Genomic DNA, 13,704 nt, shown 5'->3' with positions numbered 1-13,704 from the left:
GGGATGTTTTTCAGTGGCAGGGACTGGGAGACTAGTCAGGATAAAGGGAAAGATGACTGCAGCAATGTACAGAGACATCCTGGATGAAAACCTGCTCCAGAGTGCTCTTGACCTCAGACTGGGGCGACGGTTCATCTTTCAGCAGGACAACGACCCTAAGCACACAGCCAAGATATCAAAGGAGTGGCTTCAGGACAACTCTGTGAATGTCCTTGAGTGGCCCAGACAGAGCTCAGACTTGAATCTGATTGAACATCTCTGGAGAGATCTTAAAATGGCTGTGCACCGACGCTTCCCATCCAACCTGATGGAGCTTGAGAGGTGCTGCAAAGAGGAATGGGCGAAACTGGCTAAGGATAGGTGTGCCAAGCTTGTGGCATCATATTCAACAACACTTGAGGGTGTAATTGCTGCCAAAGGTGCATCGGCAAAGTATTGAGCAAAGGCTGTGAATACTTATGTACATGTGCTTTCTCAGTTTTTTTATTTTTAATAAATGTGCAAAAACCTCAAGTAAACTTTTTTCACGTTGTCATTATGGGGTGTTGTGTGTAGAATTCTGAGGAAAAAAATGAATTTAATCCATTTTGGAATAAGGCTGTAACATAACAAAATGTGGAAAAAGTGATGCGCTGTGAATACTTTCCGGATGCACTGTGTATATATATATATATATTGTTACACTTGTCTCGAGATATGTAATGATCCACTGGGATGAGAGGGGGTGCTGCCGCTAACATTGTCTTCTCTTTCTTCCCTTGTAGTGCAGAGAAACTGCCCAATGACAGCATCTAGTTCCACCCCTTCCGGTCTTTTCACCATAAATCCCAGGCATCCCAGAAGGAGGCATCACTTTTGGCCAGAGCAAAGCAACAGTATGAAGCTCTGTCCAAACCAGACCCAGTTTGAAACCTTTACACTCTGGTTGAAGGGGAGAAACATGAAGACGCAATATTTTCATTCTTTCATTTCTTATTTTGCCTTCGTCTTGGGACAAATAAAAGGCACCCGGTTGATGCCCCAACAATTCTTCTTCGAGTCTGTCATTGCCACACCCGACCACAATATATACAGTATATTTATAATCTGGAGAGCGAAACATCACCTAGTACTGCAGATGAGGCCTCACAAGTCTGTTATGTAAGAATAATCTCCTTTGACGTTTACTGTCCATATTGTGATACGCAATACCAGTAAAAGGTTTTAGAACAACCCTAATATTTTTTCAGTATTCATTGATATTTAAGCAGTCTAGTGAATAACCTGAAATGGTACAAAGGTAAGTAGTAAGCCTATCACACAAGCTTTCGATGCTCAGACGATTGTCTTCCGATTCTGGCTAACATTTTATTAACCTCTTTACTTGCTCCTGCACACTGTCTTGATGTAGAAAGTGAAGTATTGACTTGTCACTGATGGTAACATCTCCCTTTTCTCCCACAGCCCTAAGAAACCACCCATGGAGGGAAACTCCGCCCCCTGTGCTCCCTCCACTATAAAAGTGAGATACTCCCAATATGGCGCGTCTCATTCTGGAGGGAGCAGACTGATAACTGGATCTCCTTACCTGAACCTGACGCACTGGAGACAAGATTGAAAATCCTCTTGTTTACTGGTTTAGTAAACTTGTTTTTAGTTTTGTCGTCTTTGACATTTCATTGAGTGCCAGTTTCGGTTCAAGGACTTTGTAAATAATTGAAAGGGGCAACCCAGTTGGTGCGCCAACACTTCCTCCATTACCTGTGTGTTCCCCCAGTCAAAGAGACCACTACAAATCCTTAAAGTGTACGTTCACATCTCATCCTTTCATTGCGTACTACAATCTAACGGTTTAAGTTCCTACATGTAGTAATTGACATTTATCTTCATTACATTTCATGTTTCGCATATCTGTCCAATCCTGTAATGATTCTGCTTAACCCTGGCTATCTGTGAATCCATCAACTTCAGTATCATCTACAGATTTCTCAATCATTTATGTGTATTAAAAAGAGCAGCGGCCCTAGCAGTGACGCCACTTTTAACACCGCATAATACAGATAATAAAGTACCGCTTGCCATTTCCTTGTGCTTTCTGTGTTTGAGCCAGTTTTTCACTTCTCTTACATGCTATGCCTTGAACTTCCATAGAGTTTAATTTGATCACAAGTCTCTCATGAGGTAACTTATCAAAAGGCAAATAATATGGTGTACGCTCCCAATCAAATATTTTTATCTTGTCCCTCCATTAAATTCCACTATGTCCGTGAGTAAAAAAAAATAACATATTTAGACTTGTTAGAGACAGCTGGAGGCAACTATCCACATATCGTATCTGTGTAATCTATTACTCCTTTCTGTCCATCAGTCCTTTCGTTTTATTGCACTCACTTTAGTGCAGCTGCTTTCATGGTCTGCTTTTGCTGGTATTGATCAGTCCCAGTGGCTGCTGGTGAGATCCACCTTAGGCAGGTCTCCTTATGGGAATGCGGTGTGACCTGACGTGCTGTCGAGGTGCTCAGCTAAGCCACCACACCACGTTATACACACACACACAGTGTAAAGAGGGTCTCCAGACCCTCATTTGGCTTTCTGCCTGTGAATCTCTTCAGTTTAACTTTTAAAACTGAAGACCCCTCTCCCCCACACACACTTTTCAAAATCCACCTCTCTTTCTCTTTGAAGGAGTCTCATCTCTAATATAACGTTGTGTTATTGTCATGATGGCTTTTTGCTCATATTTCAATCTTATATTCAGCAATACTTATAAAATCCCTCAGTGACACAGTTCACTCCAAAAGGCGCTATATGGAATACGGATTTAGGTTTCCTGGTCCTGCTCTTCATGATGAACTCCACATAACGTTGCCGACATTGAGGACTGAAGATTCTGTCTGAACAAATGCATTCCTGAGTCTGACAGTTAATCTTCTATCGGTTTAACAAACGAGGCTCAAAAGATCGAATGGCACCGGCGTTCTTGCCTGCAGTGACAGACAGAATTACGAGAAACGCACATTTTCTTTTTCAGTTATCCTTCATGTTGTTACCAAAAATGATATTTGCTTACAATAGAGCTTGTAGTGCCAGATTTATTTACACCTTCTGTGCGCCGTCTAGCTTTAAGTCATTAATTATTCACTTTTAATTAAAATGTTAGATTTTCATTTAATCAGGTTGCGGGTTTTGAGCATAGTCATTTGCAGTGAATGTCATTAGCATGTGTTTAAAATGTAGCTTATCTGTATGCGTTTCGCAGATGCCATAGGTGTGGGTGTACAGAACCACAGAGCGTTGGAGGGGGCTTAGGGTGGGCAGACATTTCCCACCATCCCCGTCACACGAGTTTTATCAAGCACATAAATTATTTAAAACATTGTTAGTCCCTCAGGCAGCTCTTTTGATATCAGACTGTTTCGGGTGATATGCGATTCTGTCAGTGACGCTGAGCCCCTTACACACAATTTGGACAAACAGCAGGAAAGTAAAGAGATTTTATGGATGCTATCCTTCTGCAGGCCAACGACCCAACCAATGGTGACCTCCTGCTCGACAAATTCACTTAGCTGGGAGAGGAACAAGCAATGCTCACATTAGCAAATGGCAATGTAGGAGGAGGAATTGGAGGAAAAGGTTGGGAGCATCATTGTAGTCTAAAAGGAACTTCTGTACTTGGGATATTAATGCAGAAAAACAAACATGAAAATGAAAGAATTCCTATTTCTGATGAAAAACTGCAAGAGACGTGTAGATAACCTGCTGGCTATACTCACCAAAATGTGGTATTTGACCAGCATTAAATGAGCAAAGGTATCTGGGCTTCTTGTGAAAGGTGGATGGACGAAGGCAGTCCTTGGAGGGGACACTCCAGTAATGACCAAAAAGAACAAACAATGGCTCACTTGTATCTTAGAATGGCAACTAATAGTTGCGGAGACCTCCTTAAAGAGTGTGAGCCCCACGCTGACCATTAACCAGCAGCCGTACCACATGCATTCAGAACAGGTCCTCCACCTGAAGCTAAGCGCATTGAGGGGGAGACCATCTAGAAGATGTTGGTGAGACCAGCAGGGGGTGCTTACTGTGGTCTGAATGGGGGTCCCAATTGCCCCAGTGTGGTGGCAGGGATGCTGTGCTGTAAAAATTGTGCTGTCCTTCGGGTGAGATGTAAAATTGAGGTCCTGACTCTCAATCAAGACATCTTTCTTAAAGAGTAGGGTGTTTCCCGATGTCCTGGCTAAATTGCCCACCATGGCCTGGCCATTCTGGCCCCCATAATCATCCCCGTCTCTAACTGGCTATCTCCCTCACCTGTTCATCACATACCAGCTAATGTGTGGTGAGCTTACTGGTGCCAAGTGTCAGGTGGATGGTTGAAGTGGCTCCCCACTCACTGAAGTTTTTTGAGTAATGAAGAACGCTATATAAATGTAAAGAATTATTATTCTCATCTCAGAGGCTGACTTTAAGACACAGAATTCTGGTCATTAGGGTCACAGCACAGTCTAACAGTGTGGACTCATTAAGACAACAGAGCTGTGCCTTACACATGTCTATATATTGTTTTTAACATGTCAACATTTTCATTTACTGCACTTCAATGATCTTTACTGCCACTATCTGGAAACGTTCCAGGAGTGCCATGCTGCCTCTCTGTTCTTGGGGGTGCAGTGACGGCATCGGCTCTCATTAAACATCACTGGCCTACTCAAGCCTTCGGGCTTTTCATGCATTATGACTGAAGAGCGGGCTTCTGTTGACTCCTTCTTACACTCTCCTTTAGGAATGAAAAGCACTCGGCATAAGTGAAACCACTGATTCAGTCTTGGAAGTTTTCACTCAAATTTACATTCAGACTTATTAGGAAAATTGAAAAATTTGAACAACCCAGCAATAATGCCAAGGAGCTGCAAGTCAGTCCACTTTAATCTGTCTGTCTTGTACGTAGTGATGAACAAAATGGTTCATGCAATTTCAGCTAAAACGTGAGGTTTTGTTTTGCCATAAAGATTAACTAAATAAATGGTGTTTCGCAACTAGTGAAATTCATGCAGTTGCCACATAGACTTTCATCTCATCTGCAACCTCTTTTGTCGATGTGCAAAAACCCAGCATGGTTTACTTTAGTGCAGGGCATAGAAAGTAGGCCGCAGATCGAGAGCACACAACTTTAAGCACTGTACAGACGCCTCTTCACTGCTAAAATCCACTGGCCAGGGGGTGGAAGGATCCTGGCTTGGATCAGTTTACAGAGTTGGAGAAAGTGAGCGCAGATAAAGTTACTGGAGACCTAAACGGAGGGAGAAGGTCGGGCACGAGGCTGATGAGAGCGTGTCGAGGAAGAGCCACATTAAGGTTGGCTGTGCATGCCAGGGGACGTCTCCTCTCACTCTCAAAGCTCAGGACTGGGTTTTAAAAGAGACAGACCTGGACTTTGTTTTTAACCTGTTTAGAATTATTTATTTACATAATTTTACCTTAATTTACCGTATATACTCGCGGATAAGTCGGGACTTGATTTTACAGTATAATTTCTGGTATTTTATAATGTTGGTTGTATAAGTCGAATGTGGAAAATTCATGCTACTGGTCCAAGGGATTATGATATGCTAACACCCACCTGAGAGAGCAACCACAGAGCACACTGCCTTTTATTTCTATGTGGGTGTGGCACTGCGCTGTATCAGCGTGTGCTCCTAACCCCTCTCCTCTCCTCTCTCGCTCTCTGTTGTGCCTACGTGACCACGTGGTAATACCCGAACTATTCTGAAGCAACGTTTGCACTGATTAGGGTTTTTTGTATCTCACACCCTTATACACCTTTATCGTAAGAGCATCCCTTACCTATGATGGAACGTTCGATCAGAAGAAAATATAAAGCTGGTTTTAAATTAAACGTCGCTGAAGTAGCGAAAGAAATTAGTAACTGCGCTGCTGCAACAAAATTCGACACGTCTGAGAAACTGATGTGAGATTTGAAGTATTTTAAGTGTCGCATTTTTGAATGGGCACATAATGGGCGGACCATCAATTTTATGGTCGATTTTTCGGGTTTGAAGACCTGACTTACACGTGAGTATATACAGTAATCAATGTTTTTATCATGGTTTATTTATATATATTTATTTATGAAGGTTTTGGCACTGCACTTTATTTATTGTTTGAACATTTTTTAGAAAATAAAAGCACGTTTCACGTTTTGCACCATTCCTCGCTACGATATTTGTCCTCACCGCTCAGTCCATCTCAGTATCAGGACTATAGTTGTCCTAGGTTTGATCAGGACAACCTGGGCATCACATCTAGTGATAACACAATAAGGTTGCTTAACCAAAATCCCTGCCACATCTTACATATCTGCAGGTGACTGATAACAACGTAACATCCTAAAACCTGCTGCAGTTCAGAGGCATCGGGTAGAAGGGAGCAACCAACCCCAGATAGGGCAGCTGTCTATCACAGAGCTCACTTGAGCTCCTACCCAGTCTCTAAGGTCCAGTTTACCTAAAATGTGCATCTTTTGGAACAGGGAGGAAAGGCTAGAGTACCCAGAGAAAGAAAAAAAAGCTGTCGAGAAACAGAGAGAATGTGAAAAGATCAAGTTGGCGTCAGGTACACAATGAAACCTGTGAGGGGCCACGCACAGCTACCATGTGAGGTTTAGACAAGGGGTCTCTGAACTTTGAGATCTTACTGTTGGAGTCTTAGTGTCCATTTCTTACTTTTAATGAAATTTTGAACATTTGAAATAAATGACACCTCCTTCCAGTGTTTATCCAATCAAACCTAATTTATTACGTACTCATTTACTAATACATCTCTCGTACAACTTGAGTTCCTGTAAAAGCTATACACAGTCACTATAGTTATGATGCTGCCTCCGTACTGTGATTTCTAAAGGTTCTGCTGTGCCTGTTGCACAAAATCAAGAGGAAAGCTGCGCAAACATGTAACCCGTACAGAGCAATTTATTGAGTGTATTGAAGGAAAAAAAAAAACTGAAACGCGTTCTAGAACTGCAGAGTATCAAATGTCTTAAGTGAAGTGCAGCGACGTCAAACGCCTCAAAGACGATTCATGCTGTGGTTTGGGTAACTGTGCAGGCAGAGGCATGGAGGGTAGTCAGGGGAGGTCCAGCCCATCAGGGTGTTCATACTGTGGTCAGTTGAGTAAAGAGACCAAGATTCGTAACCCTGGGGGGCTCCTTCTAAGTGCACAAAACAGTTCATGGAGCACAAACTGGATTTAAAGTTCCACTCCCTCCTCGATGCCATCATGAAACATCCCCTCCAGGAGGCGCTCTCTTGGAACCCCTTTAGCCGCAGGCTCATTCCACCACGGTGTGCTAAGAAGCACCTCTGGAGGTCTTTTCTGCCCACTGCTATCAGCCAATTGAATAATTTCACCCGACGTACTTGTTAAAGTTTATTTTATTTATTTACTTATCGACCAATTGCCTTTATTATCTGTCATGTCAGTGTGTATTCTTGTTTTTTATGTTTCCACTGCTGTATGCATCTGAATTTCCCCATTAAATGAATAAAGTTCATGTAATCTAATGATGTGAGACGGTAGCACAGTGGACTGTACAGCATCTTCATAAAAGTAACACACAAGCTAACTACTCTCGTGTGAAGCAGACACCAGATCGGTCATCTTTACTTTGTGCAGAGAGCTTGAAGACGGGAAGTGTACTCCTTTATCTTTGCACTGATTCATCGCACTTCTAGATTTCGTATCTTTCTTATGATGGATCAGGACTTCCAAGTTAATAATTTAACACCAAAGGCTTTACTGTTTGTCGTGATGGAGAGATGGCCAAGGGCCTGCAGTGTAAACCTTAATAAGCCCGGTCACTAAACCAAATGCAAACATGGTGGTGTTTGTGGAGCCCACCAAAGCTTTCTTTGCCTCTCAATCCCTACGATGCGAGAGAAAGACCCAAACACCCACTAACAACATTAACAGAAAATAAAACACAAACAGAATTGGGCTAAAACACGTACAAAATAAATCACTTAAAACAGTTACTGAAAACTCAGTACAGTACAGAGAAAGAGTAATGCAAACATGATATTCAGCAATTCCATTTGATTGGAAATACTCACACCAGTAGATAAAAACAGCAGAAAGGAAAACAACATGGAGGAAAGGAAAAAAACTGAACAGCACAACTGTGGGAACTTACGAAGCACAGAGTGAAAGAAAATCATGAAAGTCGCAATTTGAGAAAAGTGAGACGCACCTACTGCTTACCTGCTGGCCCTCGGACGGTTATCGCAGTGTATGTGGACACCACAACTAAGTGCACATGTGCCCTCGAGCAGGACAGTTAGAAGAATACAGAAGGCTGTTAGCTAGACACGTGACTCCATTTAGCTCAGGAATGAGAGCATTACACAGGACACAAGAAAATGAGCATTTAAAAAAAAAAGGCCCAAAAGGAAGGAAGCACTGATGGGACTGCAGGCTCGTAAGCTGTGGCCATTGCAAGGGTCCAGGATGGCATTGGTGTTGAGGAATGAGTGTTGTCAGATTCTTGTATGGAACAGTGGTGGCATAAGGTAATGGTGAAGTGATGAAAAAGCCACCTAACTGGCTGGCAGAGTTGTCACCAATGTTATCAGGTGTCTCACTAACGTCCTAATCATTAAGACGAGATCACCAAGTGTGCCAACGAACCTTTCCAAAGATCTTTAAATGCCGCATGTGCTTCCTTCTTCTTCTCCTCTTTTCCTTTTATTGTCTTGCACCCACTGTACTCAAGTGTCCCCATCTCTGCTTCTGCTTGTCATTTTCCCCACTGGCTGACTATTTTGTTCCCATGCTGTCCTAGTTGTGTCACAGTCACATTTAACTTGTAAATGATGAACTACAACGTAGTTAGTGCATCCGATTTCAAATAATCTGATTCCCCAATAATTCTGGACTTCATCAATAGCAACAATAAGAGTTTTGTGTGTCACTTTATTAAAAGATCAGAACATCTATTCATATTTTTTGGGTGTATATCAACAGGGATTAGGGAATGGGGAGTTTGGGTGGTGGTCCCCCTCTCCCTCCTCTTTGTTTGTTGGAATAGACAGAAGAAACGCTGGGCTATGCAATCATTTAATCAAAATGTAAAACAACATGGAAACTCAACCAGTGTGATAAAATAGTAAAACATAGTAGGTGAACATTTACTGTATTAGAAAAAAATCGAAACAAAGCAAGAAGCAATGTGTTGGCCGTTGAACCTTCATCAGGGATGCGCCTTAGACGTATTTTTTGGGTGAGAGGGGCCAAGTAATCTGCCTGTCTGACTCAAAGCTCCCTGCCATCACCCCACAGAACACAGTGAGGTGCTTCAGTGTCTCAGATACATCATTTATGAAGAAATGCTTGGGTTTACCACATTTACCTTCCTTCCTAAATCTTGAAAAAAATCAAAGGTTCTATTCTCAACCTCCAATGAGAGCTTATTGATCCTCTTCACACTATCAGTATTTTTTGGTTTAGGTTGCAGAAGCAACAGCTGAAGTGAATAGAATATCCCACACTACCTTTAGCAATACTCTCCCCTCCTTCTGCTTCATAGCTTCACAAGACTTCCCTCATGGAAGCTGAACTGAACAAATGATAGGAACAGGGGAAGGAGTACATCGGGTGTGCTGGTTTGGGTTTTCTATTAAGTACATTGAAATTTTGGATTTTGATACATTCTTGTTTGTTTGGTGCTGGAGAGTAGCAAAGCTTTGAATGTTGTTGGGGGTAAGCAAGTCAGAATGTCAATGAACACAGCGCATGTGACAATACTTCAACTTCTACTAGTACCGCTATATGGGCAGGCACTTGAACATCAAATCAGAGATAGACCCAGGACATGCCTGAGGAATTCTGTCTCTGTGCCCTGTCTGGTATCTCCCAAGAGTGTAGCACTCGGGAGACATCCAAACTGCTGTATATACAGTATACTGAAACCTAATCTGGAGAAGCCACAGTTCTGCTTGAGGACCTCCAGTACTGTCTGAGCTCACCACTCTGCTACCTCAAGAAAATTTAGAGAAGATTAGACAGTCCAATGGACCAGGAGATAAAAAAAAACCAAAGTGGGGGGTTGTTACCAAAATGTTCAAACTATCATGCACCAAAATTAAACACAAAAAATTAAAATGTCAGAGCCTTTATGTTCATAAACTGGAAATTTTAACCAATCTCCTGCAAAAGAATTTTAAGAAAATATCCACAATCCTGGACAACATGGCACCAGTTTAAATACTGTTGTGATGAGGATATCACTTGGGTGTGACTTCCCTGACCATGCCATCTAAAAACTCACCATCAAGTCATGGCAACAAGACCAAAAAATGGCCCATAAGAAAACAAAATATCATCATGGTAGTTCCAAACCAGAATAGCAAAATAAATCAAATTACATATTGTACATAGAAACAGAAGGAACAATTAATTCAAGTTTCAAAAATCTAACTGAAAAATTAGCACAGACTGAAACAAACTCTACCAAGCTCAAAATAAAGGAGTGAAAAATAAGCAAACCTTACATCCTCCGTATCATGAAGAGTGCACCAAGCTAGCCCGTGCAGGAGTATCATTTTTGGTTCAACTGGCAATCCCATTCTTTTAGTCCCTACGCAGATCCCTTGATCATAGACAAGATAAGGATGTGAACTGACAAATAAATCAAAACCTTCATCTGCTTCACTGTCAGGGTCTGGTATAGCCACCACAAAGAAATGGCATGACAATTCTTGGCCTTTCCCACCATCACCGCTACCCTTCACTTGTGAACAGCACCCTGAGGTACTCGAACTCCTTCTCTTATGTCAGCTGCTTACCCCTTATCTGCAGATAACCAGCAGACCGTGATCTCAAATGCAGACGTGCCAATTCTCCTCCCAATCTTACCACACTTGACTTCAAATTCTTGTAAGGGATGCAATCTGAAGTGGCTAAAAGGACAACAGCATCACCAAAAAAGAAAAGCTGCAACTCTTAGGTAATAAAACACTCCACCATTCAGTGATGTTCATCACGTGTCTCTTCAGAAGAACACACATTTTTAAGTGAACCCTGTGTGACACCGGGTTATTTCTTCGCTTTGTCTTGGGCTTATTGCTCTATGACTTAATGATCTGTGAAACTGCTGAGTCAGTCGACTGCCAATGTAGATAGACAGGACCACCTTTCAAGCATTTCAAGTAAATGTCCTCACTGTTGTCGGCAAAGCAGTCTCATTAGTTGCCAGATTGTGTATAGTTTAACATTATCGAGGGCCTTGAGGACTGCGCACACACATATACACCCCATCTTTTTAGAGGACCACCGCGTTTGTGTTGAAAGGCCTCCTCGGTGTTTCAATGGGAAACTCAATGTTTACTGTGTTGTAACTGTATTTTCAATTAAACAACGCTCTGTATTCTACTACATTCTTGTTTTTTGTGGTGCAGGAGAACAACAATATGTTTCATGGTCAGATATGCAAGTAAGAAGTTCACTGTACACGTGACAATATCAATGTAACTACAACTAACACCATTCTTTAAGAGCTCGGTGTCTTGGTTGGTTTAGAGTTCACACAGTCAGGATAGTCACGTGCAGAGTGCAGTGAATGTCTTAATCAACATGCAACACGTCTGATATCATCATTAGTGGGGAGAAGTAACTTACCTTGAAACTTCAGTCTTCTTTACCAAAGCAGCAGTGGGTGCCACCCTCTGTTGGGACACCTAGTAGTTCATGAACCGAGAAGGTCTAGCTCAAGTGAGGAGACAACAAGCTTTAGTGTAAAAAGTGCACATTTATTAAAGCCATAACAGAGCATTGGGGTGTTCATTAAACAGTTCAAGTGAAAAATACGTCATATTTTCCTTGCAAAGACCCTCACCTGTGATCATCTTGTCTCCTCTGCTCTGCTCTCTTTAATGCTCAGTAGATGTGACCCTCCCCAGAATGCAGTCTTCCATGGCTCTTTTGTTCCGCTTGCCACCACAGTGAGATATTAGTCCGGCTCTCCCTCTCAGCCATCTCCTCCGGTATCCGCAGAGTTGACACAAGCCCTCAATCTTCACCTGCTCCTTCCATTTCTCAGCAGGCTTGACCCCACCACCGGGACGAGACTCACATGCAACTGCCCCAGCCATCCAAGCACTCGGTCACTCTCTCTGGATCCGTCTCTTTCTTGCCCATTTGAATTTGGTTCCTTCCATGCATTCTCAATGAACTCCTTTTCCCTTAACTCAGTCTTTTCACACGGTAGGGTAGGTGCCACACTACATGTCACATGGTGCTGCCCTGCCCTGATCTCTCCACTGCACACGCACACCTAATTAGCCACGTCCCAAAATTAAGTGCTCCGTGGCCAAACATCAAGCCCTGGTCTCACCTACACTTGTGACCCGAGTCTCACCTTTCTCTACAAATAAACTGTACTCACCGTTTTGCAGCGACTCCATGACACACTTACCTCAAAGTTAGAATTCTAATTGAATGTGAAGTTGAAAGTGAAAGAATTCACCCGTTAGATTTTTCCTGCTGCAGCATGGAATTTGGCCATATTTAACAGTTGTATTGGGGTTCATTTTGAGTAAAAACTGGATTATTAGGGGCCAGGGAACCCTTAAAATAGTTTATTTAAAAGGTGTAGCATACAGAAGATAAAATATCAATTATGTGCACAGCAGAATGAATGCCCCTTCAGAGCAGCTCCTCTAGCGCCGCCACACACTTAACCCTCTAGTCTAGTCTCATATTGCTATCGAGATAAAATTAATTTGTGAGGAGGATCATAAAAAGAATTGTTTGAAAACTGAACAGCATAGTAAATGTCATCATTACTTTACTGTGACGCTCTCGGTCTGTGTGGAGTTTGCACAGCCTTCCAATGTTTTTAAACTGTGATGAAATCTGAGATGCAAATACAGAGACCTCTGGGAGAAAGAGGCAAATGTCCAGCAAACCTTAGGCACAAGGGTCCTCTTTTAGAATGTTTTATGTTTAAGCTTTGATAAGCTAAGTGTGTAGAGGCCTGTGAGAAAATATGAACTGGGAGGTTTTGGTGACTTTATCTCATAATTAACTTAAAGTAACTTCAGATTAAAAGAAGAGTAAATTCTCAATTGTCTGATGTTTTTTTTTTATATAAACACCAATGTCAGACACTAAAAACGGCCACCAAGTATGAAACAAAGCACCTACTGGTGTGACACAGACGTATATTCGGTCCCAGACTGGCGGGGAGGGAGATGACACGCCTGCTTTCGAAATGGAGGAATGACACAGCGTTTGCTATGAAAAGGCGTGTGATGAAGACGCACTGAAAACGACATACTGCTCAAGTAGGAAAGTGCGGTGCCACCTGCATGCAAGTGGACCAAACCCTGCTTCATTATGATGCTGCTTTTAAGGAACCTTTAGTGGGATTAAGAAGAATGAATGCTTGAAACTACACAGATCTCCCGCCTGGTTATATACGGAGGCAAAGCCTGCGATCTCAAATACCAATTTGAATCATTCAGCTTGTATCCTTTCTTCTACTTTTGACATTTAATATCTAATTCCTGCATTCTCTGCACATAAACATGAGTTACAATTAAAGTAATGTTTCCTCACTGAAACTTGTCTTGATGATTGAGATCATCTGCCTCAGTGTGCTTGTTTGAGTGATTCCTTATTTGTATAGTTGGCCCTTTCAAAGGTAGTCATCTGCCCTTGCTGGAGTAAGTC

The sequence above is a fragment of the Erpetoichthys calabaricus genome, chromosome 3 (assembly GCF_900747795.2).
Source record: "Erpetoichthys calabaricus chromosome 3, fErpCal1.3, whole genome shotgun sequence".
Taxonomy (NCBI): Eukaryota; Metazoa; Chordata; class Cladistia; order Polypteriformes; family Polypteridae; genus Erpetoichthys; species Erpetoichthys calabaricus.
Note: the sequence above shows the minus strand (reverse complement) of the source record.